Source organism: Podarcis muralis, chromosome 16 (assembly GCF_964188315.1).
Source record: "Podarcis muralis chromosome 16, rPodMur119.hap1.1, whole genome shotgun sequence".
In the NCBI taxonomy this organism is placed as follows: Eukaryota; Metazoa; Chordata; class Lepidosauria; order Squamata; family Lacertidae; genus Podarcis; species Podarcis muralis.
Genome location: NC_135670.1, coordinates 6,920,356 through 6,937,093, shown reverse-complemented (window position 1 = coordinate 6,937,093; position 16,738 = coordinate 6,920,356).

Below are 16,738 nucleotides of genomic sequence, written 5' to 3'. Positions count from 1 at the left end.
AGTCTTCCAGCTTCCCTTGACTTCGGTTGCTCAGACTTTCCAGCTTTTGGTAAGTTGTCTTTAAATCAAAGCTTTAATAGGAAAAGGGCACAGAGGCATTCTGTGACTCTGGAGGAGATTCGCTAGGGATTGTGTTCTGAAAACCTAAGGAACAGCTAGAGCTATTTTTGGTCATCTGCATACTATCCCTTGCTTTTTCCTGGAGCACTAGGTGCAGACATTAACAGTCATCGATAGGTTTACTATACTCATTGAGTCAATCACCCATCTCCTACTACCTTCATGAGAAATGTCTCCCCTATATATCTTCATTCTTCCTTGGTAATAACTCATAGCCGAGTAAGATTGTCTTCCATAAACATGGTTTTAACAATGAGTCCCTAAGTGACTGTGGAGGACAATTCTGGATCCACACGTCCTTACACAGTGGGGGCATTGGTTTCTGGGCAGGATTTGATCACGGTGTGGATTTGCCAAGGGGGCCTTCCTCTTCACACTTTTCTTCCTTGAGTCCTGAGTATGAGTGTCTTCAGAGCCCATGACACCTTTGGTAAAGGCTGCTCTCCAACTGGAGCGCTCGGAGGCCCGTTGTCAGTGTTTATACTACATTTTTTAATATTTGCATTGAGACAGTCTATGAACGTCTTTTGTTGACCACCAGCATTACGCTTTCCATTCTTATGTTCGGAATAGAGTAGTTGCTTTGGAAGACAATCATCACGCATCCACACAACACGACCAGTTCAACAAAGTTGATGTTGGAGAATCATTGCTTCAACACTGGTGATCTTTGCTTCTTCCAGTACACCGATATTAGTTTGCCTGTCTTCCCGAGTGATGTGTAAAATTTTTCGAAGACACTGATAAGGCCTGGTGACTTTTGTTTCAGAGTATCTGAAGAAGTGTGTAGGCACACAAAAGCTTAAACCCAGAACAAACTTAGATGGTCTCTAAGGTGCTACTAGACATTTTTTTAATTTTATTTTTGAGGAACAGGGTAATTAGAAAGTTGCAAGCTTTCACATTTGCCTCATAGATTTGGTGTGAATCGCAGTGTAAACATGAAAATACTTACATAGCTGGAATAGTGTAATGGATTTGTTTTTGCCTGAGTGGATTGTCTAATCCAGGGACACAAAGAGCATTATGAGGAATGAGGATTCACTCCATTTACATACCGAGGGTAATACAGTCGTACCTTGGTGTTCGAACAGCATAGTTCTCAAATGCTTTGGTTCCCGAACGCCGCAAACCTGGAAGTGACTGTCCCAGTTTGCGAACTATTTTTGGACGCCGAACATCCAATGGGGTTTCTGTGGCTTCCAATTGGCTGCAGGAGCTTCCTGCATCCCATCAGAAGCCATGCTTTGGTTTCTGAATGTTTCTGAAGTCGATCGGACTTCTGGAATGGATTCTGTTCGACTTCCGAGGTATGACTGTACAGGAGAGTTTTTTTATCTGACTAAGCCTTTGACAAAGTAACCAAGGACCACCTAAGGTCACTCTTTGAACTTGTATACCCCCCTCCTCAAATTTGTAGTTTTGACTCGCCTCTTGCTGTTGCCATGCAGGCGTGTGAGGAGCGAAGACCTCATTCTCCCCACAAAAAGGGAGGAAAAGTTGGGAGGATGAGGGTTTTTTTGGTTTTTTTGTGCCTGTATATCACCTTGCTAAAAATCTATCTGCTTGCTATATTTTACTATTTACTGTGATGTAACTGGACACCACTTTCAGAAAAGCTTGCTCATAGTATTTATTGATGCAAAATTTGTAATTAAAACAGAATCCGAGTAGACATTAGTGTACACCATCTTAAACACTTTCATGTTATTTTTTCCCAGATTCACACCAGTTGTTCTACAATGACTACAGCTTTAATGACACCCATTATGACATGCAGCATGCCTATTGAAGTAATGACGCGGGCAGCCGACGGAACACTTAGGCCGATGACAATAATGGTGGAGATGGAGATTGATGTTATGAAACAGGGAACAAACACGACTCTCCCCAACCCCAGCCCTGCCCAGATAACTGAGGCTAGCATGCTTGCTCCTTCACCAGCAATGCAGCTGCCTTCACTGATGCAACCAAATTCTTTTGCTTACAATCTCCCTTCTCATCCAGCGACAGTTCCTATACTGAGACGAAGATGAGCTTGTCTCTCTTTCGAATGGGATTGTGATCCCCCACAGGAACAGGGGGTGGGGAATGGTACCTGAAATGCACACCATGGATCAACGTCTAATGGCCATTTGTCATGGATGCTGTAGTTGAGATTCCTGCATTGCAGAGGGTTGGACTTGATGGCCCTTGTGGTCCCATACAACTCGACAATTCTATGATTGTATGGTGTCAGGAATGCTGAGCCTCCACCATCCAGACAAACCAGAATGGATTGGATCAAAAGGTTGCTCAGCATCTCTGACACTCTCGCCTACACATCCCTGATCAATGTTTCTTTGAGCTTTCCTTCTCTCTCTCTTTAGCCCATCCTTTCTGTTTCCTTTCTATCGCTCTTTGATGGCACTCTGAATATCCTTCAGGCCTGCAAGAGTTCTGATGCTTCCAGTTCCCTGAGAATTTCTTCCTTCCCTTCTGTACCTTTGCCTTGTGTCAATTATAAATTCATCTGTCCCTTTGTCATTTAACTCTTTTGTGGCTGAAAGGATTGTCAACCTATTTGAAGACGCTCACCTAAGAAATGCTTTCATTATCACCTCTTTCCACTACAATAAACACTATCTATCTGCATCATAATGATATTTTTGGTTCTGTTCATTTTTCATTTCTTTTACTCATTCCTAGGTTTCACTCCTAGGCATGGGGGGGGGGGCATGTCTATCTTAGATACATTACTTTTAATAGGTCTACACTGAGTAGAATTTAGCTGGCTACAGCCCTACATCTAAAAAGAACAGCCCCCATGTATATTATAAAAAAGGGTCCTCACATGTAATAATATAAATCGGAAATGTAGGGAACATAATGCCATAGGTAGTTAGTTACTTCAGCAGCAGCAAACACCACTGCAATAAGTATTAGGTAGTTATGATTTTATATATTTGGAGGTGAGGGCAATCTGCCTGCAACATCCATTGCCCATTGATTGCCAGGGTTGATTCGGATGATCTGGCTAGCTAGGCAAGTGTCCCCTCTCTCCCTCATTGGTCAATGTGCACCCCCCTGTCAGTACACCTTTGAGCCGATGCCAATGACTGGGCTCAACAACTGGATCTGCCCCAAGTGGGCTAGGTGACTGGAGTAAAACTGAAGCGCTACTGGCTTGAATGAGTGTTACAGCTCTCACTCAGCCGTCTAATCTCTACATAGATAACACTCAGACTCCCCACAGTGTCAGGCAGGAGAGGAAGAAGCGAAGAGCAGTTTCCTCCCCCTCCTTTCTGAAAACATCATATCAGGAGATTCTCGCAATGGGAGGGGGTGAAAATATCCACACACACACACACACACAAACACCCCCCCAAAGCTGCATGCTCGGTGAAAGAGGATGGCCATCCCAGATAGGAGTGCACCGTTCTTGGGTCAAGGGTATCAAGGGGAAAGAAGGGGTGCTCTCTCTGTTTGTGGGCACACGCGCTAAACCCTGTCTGTGGTGCCTACCCCTTTCCCCAAATGATAACACAGGAGATCAGAGTATGGGTTCAAATTGGCCACAACGTTTTTGAACTTCAGAAGTGAGAAACTTGGCACAGGCCTTGGCAGGTAACCCTCTCAGCCCGCCTGGCTGAGGATATGCAGGCAGTTGAGGCCCAGTGAGAGGGGACTGCAAAGGTGCCCTTCCACCGACCTCGTCCTGGGAGTTTAACGTACATGCTGCCAGTCTAGGGCCAGGGACTCCCGGTTGTGCCCTTTAACGGGCCCTGCAAGTGCCGCCGCATGGGGAGGGAGCATGAATGCATCCCCCAACTTGATGTTAGACTAAAGGCTACCTTGCCAAGGCCTAGAAAAGGGGGCTTAGCCCGAAAACACTTAGTCCGTGAGTGAGGACCACCGCAACGCTCACAAGCATGGTCAAAGCGGCTTCGGTCCCTGCTGCACAATCCATTATTAAACTCCCAACATATATATAGCCACCCTTTGCACTTTGGAGGGGGGTTTAACTGACTTCTCCCCAAAAGCCCTTTTTTGGAAGTTTGGGGCCACTACTTCAGACCAAAGGTCATTGTCCTTGATGTCCCAACGGGCCATGGGTTCTTCAGCAGCCCTCTCACAGAACAGCTCATCGTACGCCAAAGCCGCTGAGTCCCCTGCCATTTTTTTGCTTTTAAGATATTGCCCAGATAGTTAGCCAAGTGCCAAGCCCTATCGGGGTAAGCAGCGGCAACCAATCCCATGTAAGAGGTGAAAGCAGTTAGCCAATTGTCAAAAGTTCTATCAATATCCACTGCCTTGTCCTTCTTGCGACGCGATTCAGTCTTAAACTTGGAACTATAAGAATAAGCCGGGGAGAGCAGGGCAAACAAGTCCACAAATTCCCCATTTAGAATGCGATTGCGTATATTCTTTTTAAGCCGGATACCGGGAGGCTGATCCGTGGTCTTGAAGTTTGACGCCTGCACCTTCCCTTGCACATCAAGCCCATCCTCCCCACATGGCTCTTTGGCCCCAAAGGCATGGCGATGGTGCCGGGTGCAACGTTACCAAATCCAACTAGGCAGGCCAGGGGCCTTGTGGGTAGTAACCCTTTACACTTTGCACCGTTCTTCTGACTCTCCACAGGAGGAATCACACGTACCTGAAAGAGCCATAGAATCTGAGGAGTCCCTCTTGCACTTACGCCCATGCTTCCTCAATCTGCAAGACCTCTTCTTCCTGTGACGTGTTCTGCGCGAATCAGGGCTGGAGGAGCTGTCTGATGAACTTGAAACAGGTGACCTATGCCTACGCCTACCCTTGCAAGAGTGTCAACGAGGGAACTTAGACTTATCCAAGCGCTCCTTAGCCCTAGCCAGGCGACGCTGCAGGTTCTGATGCAGTAATTCCTGCACATCGTCCTCACTGGACTGGGAAGAATCGCTGTCAGCAGTGAGCTCCTCTGTGTATGCCCGCAAAAGATAGAAACAGTTAGCACACATCCTGAATACCAACTTGGGGGAACGGGGGGGGGCTGACTTAGCTCCCCCCCCAATAAGGAAAAACTGAAGTGCGTTGCCCTGCAGCCCGGCGGGGCACCCCCTCCCCAGTGTGATTCAGTTCAAAAAGGTCACCATGTGGCCGCCTGCGGATGGCAAAAAAAGCAGGCCAGCCTAGAGGCCCAGCTGAGGCCTGCGTCCCCCATTTGGGCCAGCAACACCAGTGGTTGGCAGCAATCCCCCCCCCCAGCTGCAAAGGTAAGCCGGCAGTGCCTGCTGCCTAGATGGGGCCTGTGCATCCCGCTTGGGTCGGCAGCAGCAGCTTCAACAAACCACTGAAAGGGACTTCAGGATTCAGACCAGAAATGTAAAAACCAGGCAGCAAAGTTTCTTAAAGAAAAAGTTTTTTATTTGGATTTTTGTCAGACAAAAAAGCAAATATGGGTGCATTCAGGTAAAAGAAAGAGAAAATGCCCCCCGCCCCTTAGGGGTAGCCAACTTATATACCCTTTTGCAAAGCACAGCCCAGCCCCTTAGCTTTCCCCCTAACCAATGATTAACAGCTTCTAAATGCATATTCATTATAGCTCTACCAATCAGATTGGCGGCGGCCGTGTTCGGTTTCAAGCTGCCTATTCCACTAGGTGGCGCTACTGGCTTATAAACTACTTAACCTATTTACCATTTCCAATAAATACCCCTGCTTCTTAGAAATGTACCGAAGCGGGTCTGTGGTTAGCACCTTCTCACTTAAGAATTATATCTGGAGCCTAGTGGTCAGCAAACATCCTGCTACTTGCCTTTGTCAGGGGTCGTTTCTCAGAAATGGCTTAACCTCAACTGGCCAACTTCCTGCAGGTGCAAGCTACCTTAACCACATCCTTGCAAGCTAGCTGCACCTGCAAAATATCCTAACCACAAGCTTGCATGCTTGCTGCCTATGGCGGCCAAGAGGGCTTAGAAAGCCATAATGGAGCCTGGCACGCTTCCCTTGCACAGCTTGCAAACTGTCCGTGCCGATCCAAAGGTCCTGCTGCCTCTTTGGCCGGTTAGCAGAGCGAACGCAGCATCTAGAAGCGATTGCAGCGTGTGGGTAATAACTCAGACTTGACGCAGGCTTCTGTGTTTATCTCCAAGCCTTTATTCGTGCAGTAAAACAGGCCATAAATCTCCTGGTGAAAGAGCACACATTTTCTCTCTCGCCTTGCGGACGAGCAAAACCAGACTGAAAACACTCAGAGTAAAACCACTCCCGAATGTGTCTGTAACCACGCCTCAAGAGTGTGAGACGTCGTTCAGAACTCTTTAACCCTGTAAGTTCTGAAACCCTTAACACCCCCTCTCGTCTTGCATCTTGAGGGTACCTGTGAACACCTATTTACAGACCTCTTTGAGTTCAACTCACCTCCCATTGCCTTTTGCCTTCCATGGGCATCTGTCCCAGGCAACTGTTGAACCCCTTCAACACTCCCAGAATCGCACTGTGCGAAACCAACCCACGCACTGGTGACCTGAAACCTCTCAGGTGGAACCCCCTTTGTGGTGCGTGTTGATAGTCTGAGAACAAACTCAGGTGTTCCTCCTGACCCACTGGGGTCAGCAAGTGTGTCTCCTACCTCAGAAGACTCCCCCTCTGACTTACTGCGTCTTCGGGCCTTCTGGACTTTGCTAACAGGAGATGAAGGCTCACTCTTGGGTTCCCTCTTAACAGCCTGTGGAGAAACCCACCCCTGTGCTTGACCCTCATCAGAAACCTGGTCTTCAGCAACAGGCTCCGCCTCTGTCTCTCCTTCCTCCTCATCCTCCCCCTCAGAATCAGACAGACATTCTGAGAGAACATCAGGACCATCACTAAGTCTTGACCAACCATCCTGCTCACAGAACTCAGCATGCTTGCTGACCAGCAGCTTGGTCTGATCACCCCCTGGGTATGCAAACTTCCACCCATTTGTCGTTGGTTCATACCCACAGAAGATCATTTCCCGGTACCTTGGACCACCTTCCTTCCGTTGCGCTGCTGGTATGGGCACTAAAGCCTTGGAACCATACACACGGAAGAAATGCACCTGTGGTTTTTTCCGGTGCAACAGAAAAAACGGTGTGTCACCTACAACGTGGTTGTAGGACCTGTTAAAGACAAAACTGGCAGATTTCCAAGCTTCACTCCAAAAGCTCTGAGGCAACCCAGAGTCACATAGTAAAACCCTGACAGCTTCAGCCAGTGTTTCACTCCTGTGCTCTGCCATGCCTCTCTCTTGAGGAGACTTAGCACCCGTCACCTGGTGACGAATTCCCTTTTGCTTGAAAAACTCCTTCAGAGCAGACCCAGTAAACTGTGACCCACGGTCACTCTGGAACCCTTGCACCTTGGTGGAGAACCTTAGTTCCACCTCCGCAACCCAATCTTTGATCAGTTGCGCTGCCTTCCCTTGCGTTTTGAGAGAAAAACACCACCCATTCTGAGAAAAATCATCTGTCACCATCAGCACATACCTGGCCCCACCCAGACTCTGACACTTCATGGGTCCTGCAAGGTCTGTGTGAACAAGCTCAAAAGGTTTTGTGGTTACCCTCTTTACCCCGGGATAACTGCACTTTTGTACCTTCACCTTTCTGCATGCCCTGCACTCTAGGGATTTCCCACATGGTTTGAGCCTGCAACCCTTAGTGCAGCTGGGCAGCTTCTGAACATCTTCCAAACAGGTGTGTAACGTTCTCCTGTGCCATAGATGAACACAAGAATCATGACTGGGAACACTAGCACACTGCGCCTGTGCTTCTCCGGCATTCCCACCACCCTCCAGAGGTGATTCCAGAACAAAGAGATTGTTCTTGCATTCCACGTTGACAAGCTGTTTCCCCCCTCTGAAAATGGAACAGACATCATTTTCAAAGCAAACTTTGTACCCTTCCTTTACAAGAGCAGGTACAGATAACAGGCAACAATACAGCTCTGGCACAACGTAGACCTCTAGCTCCGCCTGCAAAAAGAAAACATAAACATTTGCAACGTTAGATACTGGCATTTGCAACCCATTAGCAAACATAACAGTTTTCCCAGCTAAAACAGCCCTGCAGTTCCGCAGCCCCCCAGCAGGTGGCACTCCAATCAGGTGATGACTGGCTCCTGAATCGACTATCCAGCGCACAGCTGTGTCCTTGCTGGGGTTATTTTTCAAAGCTGCCATAGAAGCAGTGAGATGATAACAGTCTCCCTTCTCTGAGTCACGTCCTTCCTTCGCGTTCCCACGCTGACCTCCTCTCCTGGACTGGTTCCCATGGGAAACGACCTTGGAGACATCCTGCCCGGCCTCTCTGCTCCTCTGCGGACAAGCTCTTTTGAAATGGCTCTTGGACCCACAGAGATAACACTGACGAGTGGAAAAAGCCTGAACAGAGCTCTCAGCTGGCTTGGCCCCCCCTCTACAACCGGTGGAGCTCCCTGCGCCAGCCCTGCCCTCTCTGACACGGCGCTCCTGTTCGTCAGATAAGCGTCCCGTCACGTACTGCAGAGTCAAATCCCCGGGACTCATCGATTCCAAAGAGAGACACAAATTGTCAGAACTTTTGTCCAGAGAGCTGAGCAAACTATAAACCTTCAGCTCCTCTGAGAAGTTGACGTGCAACAGCCTCAACTCATTGAAAACAGAGAGCATCTCAGTGACATGCTGTCTGACGTTCCCACCTGGACGCAGCTTCATCTCAAACAAGCGTCTAGTGGTGTGGATCTTTGCACCAGCCGTGGTCCTGTGGTGCACCCTCTCAAGAGCTGCATAAGCCTCCTGAGCAGTGTCAAGCCCCTCCACCAAGGGTAGCTGTGAACCCTCCAAACTGAGCACTATAGCTCCCAGGGTTTCTGGTTTTTTCTCTGCGAAGCGTGAGGAGCAGCAACCTCCGCAGCCGATGTGCCTACTTCAGCCTGTAGAGGGGGTCCCTGGGTCGCCTCCCACAGCCCCTTGGCTACCAGCCAGGCCTTTAGCTTCCGGCTCCATTCGTGCCAATTTTGGCCGTATAACTTTTTGAAGGGGACGGAAAAAGATTCCTGACCGTCTGCCATCTCCTCCCCCGGGGATAAGCGTACTCACGTCTGGCAGTAGCTTCCTCTGGCTTCCGGCAGATCAGACCCTTCTCCCAGCGAGCTCCTCTCAGCCTCGAAGAAAGCTCTAGCTGGCCCCAGCTTCTCTCCAGCTGGCTCCCCCACACATGGGACGTTCCTCCTGCAATAGCTTCAAAGCTTTGGCAAAGGCCCCATAACCTATGGCGGCCAAGAGGGCTTAGAAAGCCATAATGGAGCCTGGTACGCTTCCCTTGCGCAGCTTGCAAACTGTCCGTGCCGATCCAAAAGTCCTGCTGCCTCTTTGGCCGGTTAGCAGAGCGAACGCAGCGTCTAGAAGCGATTGCAGCGTGTGGGTAATAACTCAGACTTGACGCAGGCTTCTGTGTTTATCTCCAAGCCTTTATTCGTGCAGTAAAACAGGCCATAAATCTCCTGGTGAAAGAGCACACATTTTCTCTCTCGCCTTGCGGACGAGCAAAACCAGACTGAAAACACTCAGAGTAAAACCACTCCCGAATGTGTCTGTAACCACGCCTCAAGAATGTGAGACATCGTTCAGAACTCTTTAACCCTGTAAGTTCTGAAACCCTTAACAAGTGGCAAACAGGAGAAAGAGAAATAGTCTTTAGCTTTCTAAAATGGCTTTATGCTTTTAGCTTTTAGATGGCTCTATAATATGGCTTCAGAGGTTCTTATAAAAATTTTCGCTTGATGGACCTATAGGTACAATATCATAGAGAGCCAGGAAATGTACACTCCTGTGGATACATGGGTCTCCCTCTATGACCCTGTCAAGTCTTCAAATATGGTGCTGGGGAACCACGTAGGTGGTATTCAGAATCTTGACCTCGCACGCATACCCAGCACTCAGACCTGTTCAGGCTCTTGGCCACAGCCATGGTCATGTTCAGGAAGGTGTTCTCCCTCCACCCGGTGGCCATCTGAGAGGTGAGAACCATCAGGAGGCAGGGTATGATTCACATCCTGATTTGAGGGATGTTCGGTGCCCCAGAACAAAGAACTGTACCACCAACACAGAAATACCACAAAAAGGGTAATACCGCAGGCCAAAGGGATGGGGGCCCACGAAGGCCAGATCATGTGGGCCTCTAACTCCTGGCCCTACTGAGGCGTGAACAGCATCTACACACAAAACGTTCCCACTCTACACAGGGAAAAGTGGCCGCCTGGCACTGATACACTGCTAGGCCTCGGGAGCTGTAGGGATGGCAATAGACTCTATAAACTTCAAAGGCGGGGCCTACTCCCCGGAGTAGGACAAAGGGTCTATGAACCCACTCCTGAGCCTCCGAAGCTCTGTAGATCAGCCACAAGGGAAGGCAGGGGTGTTGAAGTAGGGTAAATGTATAGTGGCCACACCTTAATGTTCCCGCTTGTAAAAAGAAGCCTCTGTGGGCAACTGGTCGGGCAAACCACTTGTAACACTGCTGCTCCGACCAGTCCTCTTGATATGGGTCTAGGGGGGAGGGGCGCCTTTGCATACGAGGAGGTCCCTGCCTCTAATTGCCTAGATACCACCGGTGGAGTCCTGCCTGGGCCTGAAGGTATGCAATGTCCAGGATCTCCACTATCTCACGGCCGTCAGCATTCCAGGGTCTGTACCAAGGTCTGGATTCTTCCGGACTAGGTGCCCTGTCTGCCTACCTGTCGGTCCCACTGGGTGGTGGTCTCCTACATGGTCTCTGACCAGGGCGAATGGAGGCTGGAACCCTGGGGTGGCAACCCTTATGCAACCACAAGAATACCCTGCCACATCCAAGGGTATTAGGTGTGGAGTAACCAGGCCCAGTAGTTCAGGCAGTATTCTGGGATTTTGGGAGGCTCGAGCCACCACGGCAACCACAGGTGGGGCTGCAGGATTTACTGGCACTTGTTCAGCAATTTCAATACACCCCTGGTTCAGGCTCCCTCCCCTGCAATATTTGCATTAAGATAGGCTCCGTCCCATGCAACACCTGGATTAAGATTAGGACCTGGTCTACCAGATGGGGTTGGTACAGTGCTCTACCCCCTGATTGACAGTTGGTTACTCCCCCACAACAGCAAGAGCGGTCCAGAACTCGATAGATTTCGACCGTCTCTGAAACTTCCCGTAGGAGTAGTACCCATGTGCGCTGGACAGTGGTGTGGAAGAGGAGCCACAGTGGGGTAGCGGGATGTTTCAATACGGCAACCTCATCAAACCCCTGTTCCCAATAGCCAATGAGCACGGCGTTTCTTACCACTGGCAAGACGAACCAGTCGTAGCAGAGGTCAGCAGGCCAGTAGGTTTGGTATGGCTCGGTGGGGTCAGGTCAATAGGACATAGAGCAAAAAGGGCAGTAGGACATAGAGCAAATCAATACAGAACATAATAGAGAGAAGGGGGAAGTCCTTGTGAAAGTCCTTGTGATGATCAGCTGCAGGATCTCGGTGCCCGTGGCCCAACGCGTTCCCGGTAGCGTCAGACACAAGGTGATGATCAGCCGCAGGATCTCGGTGCCCGTGGCCCAACGCGTTCCCAGTCGCGTCAGACACAAGGGTTTTTAGAGTGAGTCAGCTTCAGAGGGTCAGCACGATTTCTCTTGCAAGTCCAGACACCCTCCGACTTCTTCAGACGCGTGTGATGCACCCAGGGAATCATGTCGGCTACTTTCACCGCAGTTGGGGTGGAGAGGAGGACGGTATACCGGCCTCGCCACTTGGGGATGAGGGGGTCGCACTTCCTCTCCTTCAACCAGACGCTGTCACCCAGCTGGAACTGTACAAGGAAGCGACCTGGAAAAGGAAGCAAACACACGGGGACAGGAATTGCACTTGTTCCTGAGTTATGTGATCTCCCACCCGCCCCAAACTGGCAGGGATTTTTCGGATGAAAGGGGGTGGCCTGCAATACAAAAGTTCAAAGGGTGATAATCTCAGTCTCTTGGTTGGAGCACTCCGAATCCGAAACAGAGCAATGGGCAGGACATCTATCCAGTGTAGTCCCGTCTCCTGGGTCAGCTTGGCCAAGTGGGTCTTCAAGGTGGGATTCATTTGCTCAGTTTTTCCGGAACTCTGGGGTCTGTAGGCTGCGTGTAGCCTCCAGTTTATCTGCAGCACCTTGCACACTTCCTGCACGACTTTATCAATGAAGGCTGGCCCATTGTCACTGCCAATACTTCTGGGGAGGCCAAATCGGGGTATGAGTTCATGTAACAGTTTCTTGGTCACCTCACGAGCCTTCTCTGTCCTAGTGGGGTACGCCTCTGTCCAGCCCGTCAGCGTGCAGACAAACACAAGCAGGTATTTGATGCCCCTGGCTGATGGCAATTCAGTGAAGTCCACAATCAGGCTTCACAATCACGCTAGCCAGATGTTGGGGCACAAAAACACGGTTGTCTGGGAGACGGAACCATCCCTCCTGGAGTGTTGCTCCTTCCTGGCATGCCCACTGTTGCTCCTCAGGCGTGTAGCGAGGTTGCACATCGTCTGGGGTCAGCTCTGGGATGAGGGCTGCGTTGAGTACTGGCGGAGGTTTCAAAGCTGCTTCACGAGCTGCGTTATCTGCCTTCCGGTTGCCCCTAGGGACCATGTCCCGGCCTCTCCCATGGCCTTTGCAGTGCATCACAGCAATTTCTTCGGGGCCCCATACAGGTTCCAGTAACGTCTCAACTTCTGGACTGTATTTCAGGGCTTTCCCATGGGCTCCAATCAAGCCTCGCTCCTTCCAGAGGGCTCCATGCGCATGCAGGGTCAAGAAGGCATATTTGGAATCTGTGTAGATGTTAGCCTTGCATCCAGCTGCCAATTGCAGGGCCCTGGTCATTGGTCACTACAGCATATCCTGCTTTCCGAATGCCATCCAAAATGAAACTGCTGCCATCTGTGTAGTATACAACGTCTGGATTTTTCAGTGGCTTATCCTTCAGATCTGGTCTGCTGGAATAGACCTCATCCATCACTTGGAGGCAATCATGATGTTCTATAGTATCTGTGTCAGGCAAGGGCAGTAGAGTAGCTGGGTTAAGGGTGTTGACAACCCGTAATTGTATTCTGGGATTCTCACACAAAAGTCCTTGGTACTTGGCCATGCGAGGGTTGGTCAGCCAATAGTTCCCTCTGCATTCCATAAGGGTGAGAACCGCATGGGGCACATTCACGTACATCTCCTGGCCAAACGTGAACTTGCCTGCTTCCTCCACTAGTGTGGCGGTGGCAGCGACAGCCTGCAGACAGGGTGGCCAGCCTTTCGCTGTGGAATCTAATTGTTTGGAGAGGTAGGCGACTGGCTGGTTCCAACTTCCCAGCTTCTGGGTTAGGACTCCGGCTGCCACGCCGTTCTGTTCATGCACATATAATTGGAAAGGTTTCCCGGGGTTTGGTAAACCCAGGGCAGGTGCGGCAATTAGACATTGCTTAATAGTCTCAAAAGCTTCTTGTTGGGCCGGTCCCCACTCAAAGGGGTCTCTTTCTCTTCCTCTGGTACTCTCATTTAGAGGTTTTGCTAAAATACTGAAGCCTGGGATCCAGATTCTGCAAAAGCCTGCTGCTCCACAACTTTAAGGTTGTCTTTTAGGGATATCACAATCTCTGCTTTTTCTTGCAGTGACTTTTTGACAATTTCTAGATGGTCAGTATGTTCAGCAAGTTGTCTGGATAAATTAGCTAAATCTTCATTTTTATTTTTATTTTTGGCATTTTGTAAAGTGAGCAGGTTGTGTGAATCTTTCACTGATTTCAGCTCATTCACAAAACTTTGTTCTTTGTTTTCTTTTAATTTTAGTAACTTGTTCAATTTCTCCTTTGCAGAGATATGTTCATCGACCTGGGATTTAAGATGGTCAGTTTCCTCCTTACATTTTATTTCTGTTTCTTGCAATTTTTAGCTGATTTACTTATTTGTTCTTTAAGCAATTTAATTTGTGACTCACACTCCATGAGTTTGTTGTTGTAAATAACATCACAAGTCTTGATTGCAGAATGAAGATCTTTAACTGTTTGGCTAGCTTCTTTGATTTGCCTAACAAATTCTTCATTCTCTTTTGTTTTACTAGCGTTTTCAATTTTCACCTCTGCCAGTTCTGATTTTATTGCACTTAACTGCTCAGAAAGTTCTGAAAGCTTTCTGCCCCCACTGTTCACATCTTCGGTTTGTACATCTTTCAGCAACTGGACTTCCCTTTCAGCCTTGGACAGCACTTCTTCCATGTCTCACATTTCATCCTCTTTGCACTTGATCTGGCATTTCAGAATATTAATCTGCTCAGAATACGCATTTATATTTGAAATAATAACAGAAATTTCTTTGTCTTTCTCAGCTAAAACCTCTCTGAGGTTGTCAAATTCTCTTCCACGCCTCTGGAGGTCTTGAATTAGTTGAGAGCTCTCTTCTAAATGACTTGTGTTTAATCTAAGAGAGTCTGTGTACTGGTCCAGTAAACGCTTCCGCTGCGCCACCAGCAACAGTTCTCTTTGCAGAGCTTTAATTAAGTCCAGTGCAGAGATTCTTGTTGCAGTACAAGCTTCAAAGTCTCAGCAGCAAAGAAATAACGACACAGGGAAGCCTGTCTTTCCAAAGACAGGTTTATTGCAGAAAGATAACAGAAACACCTCCAGAGCTTTCAGACATTTTTGCTTCACGCCCCACAGGCAGAGAAAACAAACACTCTTTATATACTGAGCAACTTAACAACTTAACGAGCTTGACTACTTAAAGTCACATGACATTGCTGACTTGCCAGCGTCTTAGGTTTCACACCCTAACATAATCTATTAATTTCTTCATTTGTCTGTTCAAGACACTGGACTGGGAAGAATCGCTCTCAGCAGTGAGCTCCTCTGTGTATGCCCGCAAAAGATAGAAACAGTTAGCACACATCCTGAATACCAACTTGGGGGAACGGGGGGGGGGGGGGGCTGACTTAGCTCCCCCCCCCCAATAAGGAAAAACTGAAGTGTGTTGCCCTGCAGCCCGACGGGGCACCCCCTCCCCAGTGTGATTCAGTTCAAAAAGGTCACCATGTGGCCGCCAGCAGATGGCAAAAAAAGCAGGCCAGCCTAGAGGCCCAGCAGAGGCCCGCGTCCCCCATTTGGGCCAGCAACACCAGTGGTTGGCAGCAATCCCACCCCCCACCCCAGCTGCAAAGGTAAGCCGGCAGTGCCTACTGCCTAGATGGGGCCTGTGCATCCCGCTTGGGTTGGCAGCAGCAGCTTCAACAAACCACTGAAAAGGACTTCAGGATTCAGACCAGAAATGTAAAAACCAGGCAGCAAAGTTTCTTAAAGAAAAAGTTTTTTATTTGGATTTTTGTCAGACAAAAAAGCAAATATGGGTGCATTCAGGTAAAAGAAAGAGAAAATGCCCCCCACCCCTTAGGGGTAGCCAACTTATATACCCTTTTGCAAAGCACAGCCCAGCCCCTTAGCTTTCCCCCTAACCAATGATTAACAGCTTCTAAATGCATATTCATTATAGCTCTACCAATCAGATTGTTGCTGGTGGCGCAGCGGAAGCGTTTACTGGACCAGTACACAGACTCTCTTAGGTTTCAAGCTGCCTATTCCACTAGGTGGCGCTACTGGCTTATAAACTACTTAACCTATTTACCATTTCCAGTAAATACCCCTGCTTCTTAGAAATGTACCGAAGCGGGTCTGTGGTTAGCACCTTCTCACTTAAGAGTTATATCTGGAGACTGGTGGTCAGCAAACATCCTGCTACTTGCCTTTGTCAGGGTTCGTTTCTCAGAAATGGCTTAACCTCAACTGGCAAACTTCCTGCAGGTGCAAGCTACCTTAACCACATCCTTGCAAGCTAGCTGCACCTGCAAAATATCCTAACCACAAGCTTGCATGCTTGCTGCCTATGCAAAAGGTGGCAAAGTGGCAAACAGGAGAAAGAGAAATAGTCTTTAGCTTTCTAAAATGGCTTTATGCTTTTAGCTTTTAGATGGCTGATGGCTCTATAATATGGCTTCAGAGGTTCTTATAAAAATGGCTCTAGTCTGGCTCTCCATTGGTCATCCTGACCTTCACCCCTTCATCACAACAAGAAGCCTCAACAGACAATCAGGCCACGACTATGGCCTTGTCAGGCCCATCCGCCCTCCTGGGTCGGCAGGCGCCTCCTGCAGGGGCAATTCCGCCCCCCCCCCCACTGCTGAAAAAAGGGACAAGGCCTCATTTTGCGGCCTAGTAGGACCCGCACCGCCCTCCTGGGCCGGCAGGCAGCTGTGGGGGGGAATGCCACCCCCCGACACTGAGAAAAGTGATTAGGCCTTGTTTTGCGGCCTAGTCAGGCCCACGCTGCCCTCCCGGTGCCCCCCCCCCCCGCCGGGAGCTCCACCCGACTGGATAGGAAGGGACACCGGGCAGGAGGCGGGGGGGGGGGGAGTGATGCCGCCCCGCCACCCAAATGCAAGCAGCCCGTGGCTGTGGCGCAGCTGGGGTCCACACCACTGCTGGCCATCACAAAAGGCTGGTAGGCCGACCTAGCGGCCTACTCAGGGGCCGTGCTGCCCAGGAGGGCGACGCGGGCCCTACCAGGCTGCAAAATGTGGCCTAGTCCTTTTTTCAGTGGCGGGGGTGGTGGAATTGCCCCCCG